Source organism: Trichosurus vulpecula, chromosome 4, assembly GCF_011100635.1.
Source record: "Trichosurus vulpecula isolate mTriVul1 chromosome 4, mTriVul1.pri, whole genome shotgun sequence".
Classification (NCBI taxonomy): Eukaryota; Metazoa; Chordata; class Mammalia; order Diprotodontia; family Phalangeridae; genus Trichosurus; species Trichosurus vulpecula.
In genome coordinates, this window is record NC_050576.1 from 215,968,673 (window position 1) to 215,987,596 (window position 18,924).

An 18,924-nucleotide genomic window follows, 5' to 3' on the forward strand; every position below is an offset into this window, starting at 1 on the left:
ATAAGCAGATTGGGGCCTGTAATGTTAATGGAATAGGAAGATCTTCCCCATCCATTAATAGGCCTACGTGACCACATGTGTTCAATCACAGCTATGATGCATCCTGAGTCACATAGAGCCCAATGGGGAAGGAACTTGCCAAAGGAGGAGCTCGCTTACTGGGAGACTTGCTTGTTGGAAGGCTTTCACACCTTTTGGTATTAAGCTAATTAGGTACTGAGTCAGGAGGGTTGTGATGCCTTCTGGCTCTGAACCTATTAGCCAAAAGTGTATTATGTATTCTGAGGTGAGATTTTGCTTTGGGGGCTTGCTCATGAGAAGGATCTTTTGATTCCCTGAATGGGACTCTGAGTAGCCATTCGTTAAGAGCCCCCTGACTACTCAGATGTTAGTGCTTCCCTGATCTGGTGGTGTATGTAAGTGGTTGTATTACTTGGTTCAGACAGTTGGAGCCCTGTCTGTTGAATCTCTGTGCTAATTTCTCTGCTTGTATTTTCTCCACTAGTTCCCCTGAACTAGTGAATGTAACTGAAGTAAGATTGTTGACCCATTAAAAGTTGCTTCCCTTTAGAAAAGCAGATCAAAGAACCTGTGCTAGCAGGCCATCCTGGGTGTGCCAGAGTGCTTGCTGTTACAGGGCCAGGTTCAAAAGGGCTCAAAATAGCAAAGAGAGGATTTTATATTTGCTCCCAAAGGTAATAGGCAGCCAGCGGAGTTTACTGAGTAGGGGAGTGACATGGTCAGACATACTTTAGGAAAATCACTTTGGCAGTTGTGTGGAGGATAAATTGGAGAAAGGGGTTACTTGAGGCAGAGAGACTAATTAGGATGATATTGCAATAGGGCAGGCAAATGGTGTTGAGGGCCTGAACCAGGCTAGTGGTTATATAAATAAAGAGAAGGGAGCCAGTAGGTATAAAGACAGTTCTTTTTTTGTACTTGACCAATTGGAGAAGAGCCCAGAATCTTAAGGCTTGGAAGGCTTGTCCAGTGGTCATTTCACCTAAAGCCCCTTTTCCTTCTAGGCTGAAGAATGCCCATCCTCCTTTTAAAACTCTCTAGTGTGGGAGATGACTCAAGATCCCTTAGTAATTCACTCCAGTGTCTCCCCACCAATCTTTACAACAAGGAAATTCTTCCTGAAGTTAGACTTCAATCTCTCTTGCTGTTATCTAGAGGAAATAAGCTAGGGAAAAGACTATGGAGAGAGGAGTAAGCTTAGTAGAACAGACTTTACTTTCTAATTTCTTACTTTTGCAGAGCAACTAGTGACATTCTGCTTTGAAAAATTCTTGGGATACTTAGTTAGGAAAGATTGTCTAAAGAGTAGTCTCTTCTGCAGCCTTAAGGGCAAAAGGGACAGAAGTTGATGCTTTTCCTCTTTCAGGCTTGTCATCAGTGACATTGCCCTGGAATGTTGGAAGGATGTGGGCAGCAGACAGACCATGTCATCCTCTTCCCCAGAATCATGCAGGAAAGCAGGCAATATCAGGCTCCCAAGAGGGGCAGAAAAACCCAAAGGAGCTGCAGATTTTAAATCTAAGTGGCGCCTGGAGGGAATTAGACAGGCATGTTCTACCTCTTTGCAAATCTTTATAAAGCAAATTTTTGTGGTTATCCGGTGAAAATGCTGCTGCTTACACAAACACTGGGAACTTGGCTCCAATGGGTGATAGTTGGCGGGGAGGGTGGTATGGGGTTGTTGGGTAGGAGCCATTGGTGAGGGAGCAGTGTGGAATGAAGGTGACTAGGAGGAGTCTTATCGGAGAAGTTGGCTGCTTCTTGCATAGGTAGGAATTTTGTGTAGGAGCAGAGATGAGGGTTCAGAAAGGAATAGGATTGGGTTCCTAATGTCCCCCTCACATGGAGATTTTAGTATGGGGAAAGGTCTAATAATAGAATCTTTGATTGCTTCCCTTTTTACCTCTTAATACAAAATGCATTTGTAGGGTTAGACCCAAAGAAGAATGGGACTTGTCTACTATAAATGAATGGGAAAAAAATTTATGAAGCACATACTGTATGCAAAGCACTGGTAATGCACACAGAAAATCAGAGACAGTGTCTGCCCTCAAGGAGCTCACATTCTGATGGAGGGAGACAACACACAGAGGAGGTTTCAACTGCAAGTCCCACGGAAAAGTCTCATGGATCTTAGGGTGCTTTTGGTAATGCCTATCCTTTGATGTCATTTCTACTGACAAAACTGTATGTGTTTCTGATGAACGTTAAGCAGTACCAAGAATCTTGATGGGGAGAATTTTCTTTTTTAGGTGTTCAGTAGCCCTCATTCTGGCTCTGGGTGAGAGAGGTTCCAAGGCCCTCAGTAGCTCATCCTCTTTCTTTAATGCCAGCTAGTCCAGAAAACAAAAAAGAGCCAAGAGCTTTGCCCTGATTGACTAGAGGCTTTTGAATGCACCCCAGTTCTGGCTACTCAGCCAATCAACAATCTCATGAAATGGTTAGCAGCTTGGAACCAGCAACAGAAGGTACCCACATGCTCCAAGTCGGGGAGCAAGGGCATTTCTGTTACCTGTCAACATGCCTTTCACAAACAGGCTCCCCAGCCTCTTGCACGTGGGAGAATGTATCAGTCCCCCATTGAAGATGTCTGATCCTAGAGTCATTGTGGAACCACTGGAGTTTATGGAATGGGGATGACATTGTGAGACTTGCACTTCAGGCAAATCACTTTGGCAACTAATGACTGGAGATGGGGGAGACTTGAGGCAGGCAGACCGAGTTAGGAGGCTATTGAAATGGTTCAGGCAAGATGTGATAAAACCTTGAGCTCGAACTATATGACGACTTGAGGATGAAACCAATGTTGCAAGCCTAGGTGACGGGGAGAATGGTGGTAGGGAAGTTCAGAAGAGGGGTGCACTGGATGGAAAGATATATAACAAGTCCAGTTCCATATATCATAACTCAGTGATGCCTGCTCATCCTTCAAGACGTACTTTGTTCTGTGCAAAACACAAAGCAGGATATGGGGTGAGGCTCTTACTCATCAGGCACTGCCCTGGAGAACTGAGCCCATTCTTTGAGAGATCTTTTTGAAACCATGAAGTGATACAAAGGGTAGGTAAATTTTCTTAATGGCATTTGTGTAGCTGCGGTTGCGGATGCCTGGATTCTGGTTAGGTTATAACTGCCCTAGAGAGCTAATGCCCGGATCCTGAGAGCAGAGGCTGAGAGCTTGCCAAAAGGAGAGGGGAATAGAACAAGGAAGCATTGAGTGATAAGTAAAGGTGTGGTTGTATTGGAGAAAAGTCCCATGATTAACTTTTGCAGGGAGGGTGCCCATATTCCCACCCTCCATTTGGCTGATTACAACCCCCTTGGGGTCAGGCTGCATCTTTCAATTTGGGGCCCACTCTACCGTAGCTCCATGAGAACAGGGGTCTTATATGAGCTTCTGTAACTGTAGTTTTAGTATAAATCACCCCAGCCATTCATGGACATTTCCAATGTTATGTTTATTTGCATTCAAATCCTTTCAACCTTGATTCCTGGACATTGAGAGAAATGCAAAGGCAAGCCAAAGAGGGTGAGGGATGCTGATACTTGGGGATTTCTACCCAGTTTGGGCACTTTGTATCCTTCAGGCTATAAGACATTGGAGAGTTTACCTCTCCACTCGTTACATGGACTTTTGATAATAGAAGTAGCAGTCATTATTCAACTACTCAGATCTGACTTTTGTTCCCATGCTCAACTTGGGACTTGATGCAATCAGCCCTTCTAGACCATAAGGAGACCTCACTTTATCTCCATAATGAACAATGTTGGCGAATCGTGTCCTGCTTTCCTAAATTGACCAAGAAGCTGAGGCCAACCTTCTGTCCCAGATGAATTGGGAAGCCAGTGGTAATTTGGGGGAGTGTCTTTTGTTGGTATATTGTCTTGAAATCTAGATCTTTCTGATTTAATCGTTCTTGGTGTTCACCATGATATAAGATTGCAACCTTGGCCATCTCCAGTTGTCCTGATCTATATCTGGTCTCTGGACCCAGATGGTTCTGGAGGAAAAAGTGAGGCTGGTGACTTTGCACAGCCCTCTCTCACTCAAATCCAATTCAATTGCAAGTCTTGTCATCATCTTCCTGATGTCATGGTTCTCTTTGAGAACAAAGGACAAATCACATACACACAAGATCAAGCAATCAGTGAACATTATTCTACGTTATGAGTTAGCAGTTTGTGGCAATATTATATTTTTATTTCCCTCAGAACCTAGATCATTGCTCAACACACAATAGAGTCTTTGTAAATGTTTGTTTCATTTATTAAATTGAATCTCTTTTCTTTAAAGACCAACTTAAGTTCCTCCACTGAAGCCTTTCCCGACCTCTTTATAACCCTCCCTACCCCATATGAAAGTGATCTCTTTTAAGAGAACCACCACCTTTCCAAGTGACCCAAGCTTGCAATCTCATGGTTGTTCTAGATTTTTTCCTACTTCCCCACCCTCTATTTCTAGTCATTTACTAGATCCTGTTGTTTCTATGTTTCAACATTTCTCCTATTCATCTACTTCTTTCAATTCTCATAACCACCACTTGAGTTCAGGCCTTCATACCTGGGGTATTGCCACAGCCTCACATTTTGTCTTCCCACCTCGTGTCTCCTCTTTCCAATCTGTTCTCCACACAGAATGCCAATTGATATTCTTAAAGCAGAGTTCTAACAATGTCACTCCCCTGCTCAAAATACATTAGTTGCTCCCTGTTACTTAGGACAAGGGTTCTTGACCTGGAGTCCATGAACTTTTTATTCATAATTTTGATAAGTTACTAGGGGCAGCTAGGTGGCCCAGTAGATAGAGTGCTGGGCCTGGAGTGAGGAAGACTCATCTTTCTGAATTCAAATTGGCCTCAGACACTTAATAGTCAAGTGATCCTGGGCAAGTGGTTCATCCTGTTTGCCTCAGTTTCCTCATCTATAACATGAGCTGAAAATAAAATGGCAAACCACTCCAGTATCTATGCCAAGAAAACCTCAAGTGGGTTCACAAAGAATCAGATAGGACCAAAAACAACTGAACAAAGGAAGTGTTACTGTTTGATAACTGTATGTTTAATATAATTGATTTCCCTTGTAATAACACATTTTGTACATTTAAAATAATTATGTTGAGAAGGGGTCCGTAGGTTTCACCAGACTACCAAAACCCTCAAATTGTGAAAAACTCTTGCTCTAGGGATAAAGGCTTTTCCAATCTGGCTCCAGTTTCTCTTCAGACTTATTTCACATTATATCCTATCTTGCAATTTACATTCCAAACTGACTTTCTTACTGTTATACCTCCCCACTCCAAGCCTTTGCAAGGCTTATTCCTGTCCTGGGTGGCCTTTCTTTTCATCAACCATGATGAAAAGCCATGACAACCACTATGACCCACCTCATGGTTTGAGGGGCGACTGATTTATGAATTTCTACTATTAGTCTTGTTATCACTTATTGTATATTGAAATGAAAAGGGCAACTCCCATTTGGGGAAACTCCTCTCTCAAGCAAAAGAAACTTTCATATTAAATATATCTTATTATAACCCTTTCTGCTTATTTGTTAAGAGTTAACAGGCTTTTTCTGAAGCACAACCACTTGGAGCCTCATTAATTTGCTTGTCAAAGGTGCAACAACTTAAAAAATTTTTTTTCCAACTTTTGCAAACATTTGAGGCCATTGATTTCAATCCCTTCATTTTACAGATAAGAAAGATGAAACACATAGAAGTTGTCACTGGTCCAGGAACACAGGAACTAGTAAATGTCTGAGAGAGGATTTGAACCCCAGTCTATCCTAGTTCCAAGTCCAGCTCCCTGTCCTCCATTCTACTCACAACAATCTATCCATGAATTTGCTGCCTGACCCAATCCTCCTTAGTCTTATGGCCTTCCTTCTCCTCTCAATTTATCCTGTCTATATCATATTTGTACATAGCTATTAGCATGTTGTCTTCTCCATTAGACTGTGAGCTCCTTGAAGGCAGGACTGTCTTGCCTTTTTTTTCTATCTTCAGTGCTTAGTACAGTGCCTGGCTCATAGTATGCATTTAATAAATGCTAGTTGATTGACTGAGTGACCAATTAATGCTCTTAAATCTTCTGGAATGCTTGAAGAGCTTCATGCTTCACTGAGAAGGGCTAAGAACCAAAGAGGAGCCTATTTACTTTGTAAGCTGGAGCTTAACCCTCCTGTGGCAACTTGGTACTTGAATCCTTTTAAAGAAGAATGAGAAAACAGAAACTCCTACGGGCCTGGAGGAGTGTGGCCTCGATTTGGACATACCAGAGGGGGTATTAGCAGCTTTCACACTGGCTGAACTTGCTATCTAGCTGAGATTCATCCAGCTGCAATTCACTTCTCCAATAACTCATATCCTCTAATAAATTCCACTGGAACATATGTGAGTTGTGGGTTGGGTCTTTCTTTCAGCTCTTAGTAGGGGTGAGGCAGTTATGTTTAATGATATTCATTTAGAAAGCACTGATTACTAAATGTTAGGTAATAGTCAGGAGAGCCCGATCACCTCTACAACCCTTGGAATTAAACCCACAAACAGAGAACGTGTCTTATCCCTGGTTTGGTGGGAACAATATTCTATCTCTACTCCCATGCATTTTAGGTTAGTTTTTTTTTTTTCCTTTAAAGGCATTGAAACCATCCCTGAGACTTAATTGGCTCAGAGGACTGAAGGCTCAGGCTCCTGACATCATTTCCTGGTTACCTTAGAACAAAACAGCCACAAGGAGCTTTAGGCTGGCTGATGCTTGGCTGGTAGACCACGATGAGCAATTCAAAATTAGGGAAACTTCACTCAACTGAATTACTTGGGGTGTTCTCAGTAACTATCTTCGCCGAATACCCTTTTCTTGCTATAGTGAAGGAAATCTTGCTTGTTAAATCAGAGTGACCTAGGAACATCTCTCTTTGTTTCAATATTTAGCAAAAATTACCAGGGTGACAGACCTGAGTCATGGTGAGGGTTTAGCCCAGAACACCTAGAATGCTTTCCCTCTTCCCCTTTCCTCTTGGCATCCCTACCTCCCTTAAAGCTCAAGAGTCAGCACAGGTGCCTTCTCTTCCATAAGGCTTTTCCCAGTCCTAGTGTTCTCCTTCCCAGACCCCAAATTACTTCCTATTATTTGATATGTATTTTGATTATTATTTTCTGCATATATTACGCTCCCACCAGCTTAGAAAATAAGCTCCTTGAGAGGAGGGAATGTTTTATATCCTCAGTACTAGAATAGTGCCTTCTTAATATATTTAATACATGCTTTTTTTAAAATTTCCAGAAGCATTTCAATTGCAATTAATTAAAGGGGCTGGAGTAAAATGGTGAGGATAGGAAGTAGGAGAAAAGGGAAATTGTCCATAAGGGAAGAAAAAAATGAATAATTGTATACTTACTACTGTATATTTAAATGTTGTGTAGGAATTGAAGAAGACTTTGTGTGGGCCCTTATATGTGAAAGTTTGCAAGAGGGCACTTGCACACATGTGGGAATATGTATCAAAGCTCACAGGAGTATACATATGTGTAAAACAATCATTTGTGTTGTTGAGTTGTTTCAGTTGTGTCTGACTCTCTGTGACCCCATTTGGGGTTTTCTTGGCAAAGATACTGGAAGGGTTTGCTATTTCCTTCTCCAGCTCATTTTACAGTTGAGGAAACTGAGGCAAGCAGAGTTAAGTGACTTGCCCAGGGTCACACAGCTAGGAAGTGTCTGAGGCCAGATTTGAACTCCGGAAGATGAGTCTTCCTGACTCCAGACCTAAGTGTTCTATCTACTGTGCCACCTAGCTGCGCCAAAACATAATAATAATAGCTAGCATTTCTATAACACTTTAAGGTTTGCAAGATGCTTTACAAATCTCATTTCATCCTCACTACAATCTTGAGAGATATTGTTGCTATTATTATCCCTACTTTACAGATGGAGAAACTGAGGCAAATAGAAGTTAACTGACTTGCCGGGGGTCATACAGCCAGTAAATGTTTTAGGCAGGATTCACACTCAGATCTTCCTCACTTTAAGTGCAGGGCTCTATTGACTACAGAACCTAGCTGCCCAATTAACTAATCTGATAGCGTTTCAAATCTGCATGTTATGTGTGAAGGGTTTGTACAGCAATACCTCGCCATTGGTTCTATATGGGGCCAGGCTGATGCTTTGGAGGAAACTCAGGCCTGAGTCACCCTGGCCGGGTGTTTCCAGTAAAGTGAAGGCAGGGTAAGGATGGGGTAACGGACAGGAAAGAAGGGGAAGGGCTTGGAACAGTAGGCCTGTTCATTCTAGTCTGAGGGATCCATGGGCAATGTGGGAGGACCTCACTGAATCTCATTTCCCAGTTCTTTCTGAAAGATCTCCCTCCCTCCTCTTCCCCCAGTCACATTCCAAGGATGAGGATTCATCAGCTTCTGATCAGGTTTCCACAAGGACAGGAGGGAAGGGAGAGAAAGGAGAGAAGATTGCAAAATTTGAGGAGTCTCAGTCTCCTGGCCCCTAAATTCTCCAAGGCCCGGATGATGTGTGATTCTGTTCACACAGTGGGGAGAGTGGGGAGCTCAGTGGAGCTGCCTCAGCACACAGCTAGCTTCATCAATCTAATGATAACCTGGGGAAAGGGAGGCGGAACACCGAGTCCTCAGTGCAAGGCTGTCTTATTTGGTTTCCATGGTGAGGTCAGTCCGGTCAAAAAGGGATTGGTCTCTTGTCTTGCCAACTACTTCTATCCCTCCCAGTGGAAAGTAGAGGCTCTGAGCTAGTCATGCAGATGGGGGGAGAGGGAGGAGTGAGAGGGAGGTATTTGGGGCGGGGGAGTCTTGCAAAGTCCTTCACTTTGTCAGATTCCAGAGAATGAAACTTGGGCTGGTAGAACTTCACTGAAAGAAAAGCCAGCTACACGGTATTGAAAATTGCTTAAGAGGAGAGGGTTGTGTTACATGGAAACTGTTTAAGGATGGGGCCTGTCTCTAACCCCAGCACCTACCATGTTGCCTAGCCTTCACAAAACACTTACTGGGTCGGTTCGACTTTGTGACGGCAGAGAGTGTGGGGAATGGAGGGAGGGGCAAGTGATTTTTGAAAAAAGGAGAGATTTGTTTTCTAGTAGAATGAACGAAAAAACATGCGTTGGAAGGAACATAGAACACAAAATAGTATTCATTGCCTTCTCCTGGGAGTTGCTCCACCCTGAAGTACCTTCCTGTCCCTGAAGGATCAGGCTACAAAAAAAATATGCCATATCTCTGGAGAACTGAAGCCCCTGAAAAACTCTCCTAAGAGGGAATGAGGTGGAGGGACCACACCACACTCTCTGATTTTTCTCAGGCTTCATAGAAACCCCTCTGTCATTTTGCTCAGGGCTGAATTTGGTCCAGAGACCAAGATACTGCTGATGTTTAACATCTGTGTGGTCCACCCACTCTCCACCTAAAGGTGAATGTTGTAGAATTTAAAAAAAAAAGCATGGCCCCAAAAAAGAGATATAAGAAGACACTTACCCATATTCTTTTGCAGAGGTGGGAGGATCATGGCTGTGCAACTTTGCATATATTTTTGTGTGTTTTTGATTTATTGGTTTTGCTAAATTTTTCTTTTTTTCTTTAAAAATATTCTTTGTTATATGAGATGGCCCTCTGGGGAGGGGTGACAGAGAGACGTAAAAGGAGAAATTTCTGCAATGTAGAAGCAAATGTATATGTATATATTTATAAAGTATATGTATATTTAAAAATACTTATTTAATTTAATATATTTTAAAAATGTATACATTTTAAAAATTTATTAAGCACTTACTATGTACCAGGCTCTTTGCTAAGTGCTGAGGGGTGGGTGGTCCAGTGTAGACAGAGCACTCTGCCTAGGAGTCAGAAGAAAGGGGGACAGTCTTTGTTTCTCAAGAAATTGACATTCTAACAGAGGCTGACAAAACATGTGGTAACCAGGGAATGGAGTTTTGGTCTGGGGAGTCACAAGGATAGTGAGCTGATCCATAGAATAGCTTATCGATATGCTCTTTCCAGAAGCAATGATGGTATTGATTTGATAATTATGCCTAGAACAAGAGATTTGAAGCTGATGGGAGAGGTACGGCAGAAGAGCAGATGGCCTTGGATGGCTAGGTGGGATGTGTGTCTGCCAGACATCTAGTCTGGTGTCTGCCAGACCTAGTGGGCCAGGTGAGTTTGCACTTAATTATTTACTGATCTAAACAGCTCATTCCCAAGGCAAACGTCTCAATCCTGGGTGATTTAACTGCTCTAGGGACTTGGGCCATGATTCTGGAAGTCCAGTAGGGAGGCTGCTATTCCAAGGGGAAGATGAAGGAGAGAGCACCACAGGGCAAAGATGGTTTGGGAGTGTGGATAGAGGGAATCCTGTAAAAAATTATAGGGATGGACTAGATGACCTCTTGAGGTCCCCTGTGAGCCCCAAATCTGAACCTTCCTCCATCAAAATCTCAGCGCTTTATTCCACTTCTCAGTTCACTCCATCCATAGGACATTCATTTGTAGGTCTTTGTTTTCCTTATATTCTTTTAAAAATCTTATCTTCAGCTCATATCTATACTGTCCCACTAAATGTCCTAAAGTCAGCAGCCATCCAGAATGGTTTTATCTTTCTTCCTACACTTCTCCCAATTACTTTTTCCTTCATTCTGTGGGATTTTAAAATGACCAGCATATCTAGCCCCAGGTCTAATCCAAGCTTAGTCTATGGCCATAACACACTGACCTCGCCTTTAGCATAGTATTCTTGTCCAGGTTTTACTCTGCAACATCTGGAAGTCTCTTGGCTGGTTCACTTCTAGACCCTTCAAGGACCAGGTAGCAGCAGATCAACCATGAAAAAAAACAATGCAAGAGACTTAGGGGATAATCTTATTTGTACGCTTAGATTGCTGTAGCATCTTAGGTAAGCTATTTAGCCCCTCTCTGTCTCTGTCTCTGTCTCTGTCTCTCTGTCTCTGTCTGTCTCTCTTTCTCTCTGTCTCTCTGTCTATCTCTCTCTGTCTCTGTCTCTCTCTCTTTCTCTGTCTCTGTCTGTCTCTCTGTCTCTGTCTCTCTCTGTCTCTTTCTGTCTCTGTCTGTGTGTGTGTCTATCTCCCCCTGCCCCCATCTCTGTCTCTCTCTCTTTCTGTCTCTCTATGTTTCTCTCTGTCTCTGTGTGTGTCTCTGCCTCTCTGGCTGTCTGCCTGTCATCTGTAAAATAGAGAAAAAGATGTCCTTCTTTCATATGATCATGGATCTTGGACCTCAGAAGCCATTTGGACCATCCCCTCCTCATTTTACAGATTAGGAAACTGAGGTTCAGGGAGCTTCAGGGACTTGTCCAAGGTCACACAGGTGATAAGCATCAGAGACAGGACTGGAACCCATGTCTTCTGACTCTAGGATCAGTGTTCATTGCATGTACAACATTGTCTATTCATTTCACAGCTTTATGGGGGGAAACCCTTCCAGACTTTGTGTGTGTGTGTGTGTGTGTGTGTTTTCCTCAGGACTTCTCTTTTTCAGACAGGCTGTCTCTGCTCTACAAATATCCCCTTCTCTTGGCTGGTGTTCGAACCCTGCTTAGTAGAGCCAGAACTAGAAATTCTGGCCCTTGGGGCAAATTAATTTTGGGAGGAGGTGCAAGAAAAAATCGAGCTCCTTCTCAGTCTGCTGCTTCTGACCCCTCTGTGGTTACTGGGTAATGCTGAGAGACCTCTGAAGTACCCCATGCATGGAGAATCCTTACGTCTAGGGGAGCATTTCGTGCCTTCTCCTGGAAGTTGCTCCACTTTGAAGTGCCTTCTCATCCCTGAAGAAGGGTGCCAAAAAATACACCATCTCTCTGGAGAACTGAAGCCCCTGAAAAATTCTCCTAAGAAAGAATGTAATCTAGGGACCACACCCTCACTCTCTGGTTTTTCTTAGGCTGTGCGAAAAGCCTTTTGCCCCTGTGCTGAAGGCTGAATTTAGTCTAGAGACCAAGATACTGCTGATGTTGGGCAGCTGTGTAGCACACCCCATCCCCACCTGGTTTATGTCTTAGACTGACCTGCTAAGGCATTGGAAGCTTTTTCCTTTACTGCTCCTCTCCCTGTTAGGAAAACCAGCCAAGGAGAGAAGTGTGCCTGATAGCACTGCTCTTGTTAAACAACTTACTTTGATGCCCTTTTTCTGAAATTCCCCCATATCTGGACTCTCCTACACCTAGAACCATTGAACACTCTAGCTAATTAGAGCTTCCCTGCCTGTGACATGCGACGTGGGAAACCAGTGAGATATGGCTGAGTGAGACCATTCCTCATAAAAATCCCTACCTGGCTTTCTTCTGGGACCATCCGGGTGTCCTGTACTGAAGAAATGGAAGACTGGCTGAGAACTTGATAGAACTTGGGCACTGAGGAGGAGAGTGCTTCTGGCTTGGATCTTTAATCTGCTTTCTCCTTTGACAGGCCTGAAGATCATAGCATCCAAGGCCTAACTTTTGGAACACAGAGCTCTGGATCTGAAATGGTTGTCCTCTTCCTGCCCTTACCCAGGTGATGAAAGTTAAGCACCTTCCCTTGTGTGAAGTAAAAAAGGCCTAATGCTTTTGGCATTATTATTGGTTTTTACTGTTGTTGCTTCTTCCTCTATGGAAACCTCCATGTCCCTCAAAGGTAAGGTCCAGTGGAGTTTGGGACTGGATCAAATAAGACTATAGATGAGAGAGTATAGCTAAAAACATATTGTATGAATGTAAGATAGACCTACGCAAAGGTGTACTGGAGCCAGCTCAAACTTGTTCTGGAGAGCTAAGTGTTAAATTTTCAATGTAAGCATATACACCTCAGAAACTGGCAAACACTGGGGCTTGATTTACTGTTTTGCTGATTGACTAGACTTAAGAAAGTGATGTTAATAATGCAAATTAAATTTAAAAGTGTGTCAGGCATACAGAGAACCAGTTGTTAAACATTTAACCAGTGTACTACTAGGCATATACCAATCCTTTCTTTTCTTTTCTCTGCTACCACCATGTTTAGGTTATTCTTTCTCTCCTTTCATATCCTCTCCCCCTAGCCCAGGAAGTCCAGAAGGCTAACTCAAACCCTCTGGAGGAGCTGAAACCATTAAGCCTTGTGACAACTGGATTCCCCATTGGTGATCAAGAAGCCCTTTGGTACAAGGGGGTTTCAGAGCAGCTCCTCAGATGTGGCCCCAAGTTATTTGGATTTGTTTGGCTCAGCCCCATTCCTCAACGTGTGGGACAATACTCATGGAATTCCAGTTGTCTATAATCTAATAGCAGAGATTCTCCATGCAGCCTTCCAGCCCATCTGTGGTTTTAATAGGGGCTGTTGATGGTAAATTAGATCCACTCCTTTCTGCTGGATGTGTTGTCATTTTTATAGCTTTGGGGTTATATAAACAGGAGAGTGAGGGAGAAGCTAAATGGAGAAAGGAAGCCTGGGAGTTGAAGTTGAAGTTGCTAAACATGCCTTTTGGTGTCAGTTACTCTCTCTCTCTCTCTCTCTCTCTCTCTCTCTCTCTCTCTCTCTGTCTCTTTCTCTTTCATTTTAGCTCCTGCTGGGTTTTGAGGAGCAGGCTGTGGCATGAGTAGTCTCATTGTCTTTGCCTAGGGAAAGGCAAATAAGAATTGGGAGGAATGAGGGGAACTTGGACTCCTGGGCAAAATAATTACTAAGATAAAGAGAAAGGGATTTGAACTTTTAACCCCTTCCCTGCCACAGTTAAAAGCCTAGTCAGGCTCACTTAGGGGATCATGAAAGCACTCTAATCAAGGGTCATATAGGTTCAAGTTAGCAGGCCTAGAACCCAAACCCAGATATTCTGATTCTCAACCCAGATTTTGGCTCTTTGCTGCCTAGCTACTCAGCTGTTTGTTGAACTTTCTTGAACTTATTTTGATTTTTCCCCAGCCCAGTTGATTCAGGGAAACAAGCTACATTCCACCGATGGAAGAGCTGGTGAATATTAAGAAAAGCGTCTCAGGGAGATTAGGACCAGCAGACACTTGAACTCAGCATTGCCCTATCTTGGTTCATTTTTCTCTGGGTTGTGTAGGCAATGCGTGTCTAGTCTGTGTAGGCTCCAGCTTTATTCTTCCCACTCTGACCAACAATGCTGATCCCTAGAGCTAGGCTACTGTTCCTTCAAAGTTCTAGGGATAACTTTAAGGGTCTGGAGTATATTTGTAATACCATTACTCACAAGCCACAGACCAGCGTATTCTCCCCATTCTCAATCACCCAGTTACCATCTCTTCAGTACCATTTATCTAACCAGTAATTACCATCCTATATCAATCTACTGTTGATTTTTTCACAATATCAACACCAATTAGCTTTTAACAAGGGATATTTTCTGAGAAGGTATAGTAAGACTTGAAGCACAAACTACACCTTACCCAACTCCCTACGCTCAACCAAATAGAAGAGATTTTGTGTGTCTCTTCTACCACCTGGTTGCCTGGGGAGAGTGAACTTAAATTTCCATTCCCTTCCCTCCCCCCAGCCCCCCCACCAAGTTCATTTCTAGGCATGGCATTCCTAACGGATCAGTCACTCCCTTGCAGGATGTAGTATTTCGGCTGATGGGTCAATTTGCTGCTGGACTGGGTCAAGTAGGTTGCTCCCCACCTGGCTTAGCAGCTGTGGCTATAGCACACTGGGCTATGAACTGCCCTTGTTGGACCTCTGATGGTTTTCCTGACCTTTCAAAGTTTATAGTCTTAACCTGGTCTGTCTACCTCTGATACTTATTCACCTAAAATCAGGAAAAAATAGAAACAACATGGATGGGAGAAACAGACCTGGCCATGTATTTCTGGCCATGTGGAAATAGGACAGCTACACTAGAAATTGACAGTGCTGATACTAATTCTCTCCTCACCCAGAGGTCCACAGCAGAGGTGTCAAACACGCAGTCCAGAGCCTCTGCAGTTTACAACACTCCCATGTGTTGCCTGAACCAGATTAAAATGTAATTGGGTAATATTTAACAAAATAAATACAAATAAAATAAAGCATAGAGAATTATATATGTAGCTTTCTAAGTCAATATCCAGCCCATAGGGATCCTTACATATGGTTTAATGGTCTCTGTTTCCAGTAGAGTTTAATGCTGTTGGTTCACGTCATTTCTTCCTCTTCAGTAAAAAATCAGGAGAGAGAGAGAAAGAGAAAGAGAGAGGAAGAGAGGGAGGGGGGAGAGAGAGAGAGAGAGAGAGAGAGAGAGAGAGAGAGAGAGAGAGAGAAGAGAGAGAGCTCACAAGTGAGCTTTCCTCTGTCCTTCCCTTTTGTATGTATATTCAGTTCTGGCTCAGCCAATTAAAATGCTTTTCTTTACAGGGCACAAAAGTCACAGAATCCCTATACATGCTATGAATTGGGATAAGGCTGCTCCAATACATGCCATCAATTGCTCCCCAAAGCAGGCTTGCCAAGCTTCCCCATGGATATACAGAGGCAAAAAACATCGCACATGCTCCAAACACTGGGCCCCCTGCATCAGCTAGTTATTCCCCCAGCTGTTATTCAGTCCTTCATTCATGTCCAACGCTTCATGATCCCATGAACCATAAAACTTCTAGCTTCCATCATCTCTCAAAGTCTGTCCAAGTTCATGTTTGTTTCCATGACACTCTCTTTTTGGGATCTTTTTCAGGAGGCAATTGGTAGATTCTTTCAATTTTTATTTTACTCTCTGGCTCTAGAATATCAGGGCAGTTCTCCTTGATAATTTCTTGAAAGATGATATCTAGGCTCTTTTTTTGATCATGGCTTTCAGGTAGTCCAATAATTTTTAAATTATCTCTCCTGGATCTATTTTCCAGGTCAGTGGTTTTTCCAATGGGACATTTCATATCGTCTTCCTTTTTTTTCATTCCTTTGGTTCTGTTTTATGATGTCTTGACTTCTCATAAAGTCACTAGCTTCCACTTGCTCCATTCTAATTTTTAAGGTGGTATTTTCTACAGTGGTCTTTTGGACCTCCTTTTCCATTTGGCTAATTCTGCCTTTCAAGGCATTCTTCTCCTCATTGGCTTTTTGGAGCTCTTTTGCCATTTGAGTTAGTCTATTTTTTAAGGTGTTATTATCTTCAGTATTTTTTTGAGTCTCCTTTAGCAAGTCATTGACTTGTTTTTCATGGTTTTCTCTCATCACTCTCATTTCTCTTCCTAATTTTTCCTCTACTGCTCTAACTTGCTTTTCCAAATCCTTTTTGAGCTCTTTCATGGCCTGAGACCAGTTCATGTCTTTCTTGGAGGCTTTTGATGTAGGGTTTTTGACTTTGTTGACTTCTTCTGGCTGTATGTTTTGGCCTTCTTTGTCACCAAAGAAAGATTCCAAAGTCTGAGTCTGAATCTGAGAGCATTTCTGCTGCTTGTTCATTTTCCCAGCCAACTACTTGACCCTTGAGCTTTTTGTCAGGGTATGACTGCTTGTAGAGTAGAGAGTACTTTGTCCCAAGCTTTAGGGGCTGTGCTGTTGTTTTCAGAGCTACTTCTACACAACAAGCTCTACCACAACAACGTTCCTCCTCCCCCAAGAACCACCAGCCAGGACCTTGACTCAGATCTAAGCAGGCTCTGCACTCCTGCTCTGATCCACCACTTAATTCCTCCCACCAGGTGGACCTGGGGCTGGAAGCAACTGCAGGCATAGCTCTGGAAGTGGCCTCAGAGCTGCACTACCTCTGCCGCAGCCTGGGGCGGTGGCCTACCCGCGAACTCCTTTCACTTTGTCCCTGCAGTTTTTCCCACTAACCTTCTCTGTTGTCTTTGGTGTTTGTGGGTTGAGAAGTCTGGTAACTGCCACAGCTCACTGATTCACCGAGCTAAGGCCTGTTCTGCCTGGCTCTTGGTCTGATTGGTCTGGGCACAGCCCATGCTGGGCTCTGCTCTGCTCCGCTCCCAGCTCCCTGTGATAGACCCTTCCCAGCGACCATCCTGGCTTTCCTGGGCTGGAGCCCTGCTTCCCTCTGCTATTTTGTGGGTTCCGCAGTTCTAGAATTTGTTCAGAGCCATTTTTATAGGTGTTTGGAGGGTCCTGGGGGACAGCCTCAGGCAAGTCCCTGCTTTCCAGACTCCATCTTGGCTCCACCCCCTCCATGACACTCTCTATCCATCTCATCCTCTGCCATTCCCTTTTCCTTTTGCCTTTGATCTTTCCCAACATCAGGATATTTTAAAATGAATCTTGTCTTCTCATTTTGTAGCCAAACTATTTAAGCTTCAGCTTCGATATTTGACCTTCCAGTGAATAACCTGAATTAATTTATTTAAGTATCAACTGATTTGATTTCTTTGCTGTCCAAGGGACTTTCAAAAGTCTTCTCTAGCACAATTTGAAAGTGTTGATTTCATGGTACTCAGCTTTTCTTCTTCTTCTTTTTTTAACATTTTAGGAGAAAATAATCTTTTTATAACTGAAGAGAACAGCAAATACTACTTGCAACATACTCTCTGCCTGGCATCTGCCCAACCTGCAGGGATTGGAAGATATGTACAGTATATGGCACAAAGGCAATTCACCTCACACCATGCTCAAGCAGAGACTGACGCTACAGCTGTTCATAGACTGACCAAGGAAGAAAGATGTCAAGTGTACAGAAGGGAATGTAGCAAGGCTGAATCAGATTTGTGGTAGCCAGTGAAAGCAGATCTTCTGGTGGTCATGTCATGGTCATAGCTGTGGGTTGGATAGAGCTTCCAAGAAACTGCATTCAGATCATGGAAAGTAGTATTAGAAATGAAGTCACTAGTTGCGTCAGCTGTGCTACAGTCCTAGCTGGGGTGCCATCAAGTCAATGTCTCTCAGGTTCTTAGGCAGCCAGACACCAGCAGCAAAGAGTCCAAAATTAACACTCAAATTTCTCTGGAAGTCATTCCTGTCAGTGGCAAAGCAGTAGGTACCCCTGATACTCTTGGAAGTTTCAGTCCTTCACTGGAGGCTCCGCACAAGTGTCACCTGCCTGCGGCAGCATGCAGCCATGGCAGGTAATCCCAAAGGCTCCTCAGCTTTTTTTATAATCCACTTCTCACAGACATACATTGCTACTGGAAAAACCATAGCTTTGACTATATGGACCTTTGTTGGCAAGGTGATGTCTCTGCTTTTTAGTATGCTGACCAGATTTGCCATAGCTTTCCTTCCAAGGGGCAAGCGTCTTTTAATTTCATGGCCACAGTCCCTACCTGGAGTGATCTTTGAGCTCAAGAATAGAAAATCTGACACTGTTTCCATTTCTTCTCCCTCTATTTGCCAGGAAGTGATGGGACCAGTTAGTTGCCAAGATCTTAGTTTTTTTGATGTTAAGCTTCAAGCCAGCTTTTGCACTCTGCTCTTTCACCCTCATCAAGAGGCTTCTTAATTCCTCTTCACTTTTTGTCATCAGAGTGGTATCATCCATATATCTGAGATTGTTGATATTTCTCCCAGCAACCTTAATTTTAGCTTTTGATTCATCCAGCCTGGCATTTCACATGATGTATACTGCATATAAGTTAAATTAATAAGGTGACAATATACAGCCTTGTCATACTCCTTTTCCAATCTTAAACTAATCAGTTGTTTCATGTTCAGTTCTAACTGTTGCTTCTTAGCCCACATACTGGTTCCTCAGGAAACAAGTTAGATGATCTGATCCTTCCACCCTTTTAAGGACTTGCCTCATTTTGTTGTGATCCACACAGTCAAAGGCTTTAGTGTAGCCAATGAAGCAGAAGTAGATGTTTTTCTGGAATTCTCTTGCTTTCTCCATAATCTAGCAAATGTTGGCAATTTGGTCTCTAGTTCTACTACCCCTGCGAAAACCAGCCTTGTCTTCTGGTAATTCTTGGTTCACATATTGCTGAAGCCTAGTTTGCAGAATCTTAAGCATAACTGCTGGCATGTGAGATGAGTGCAATT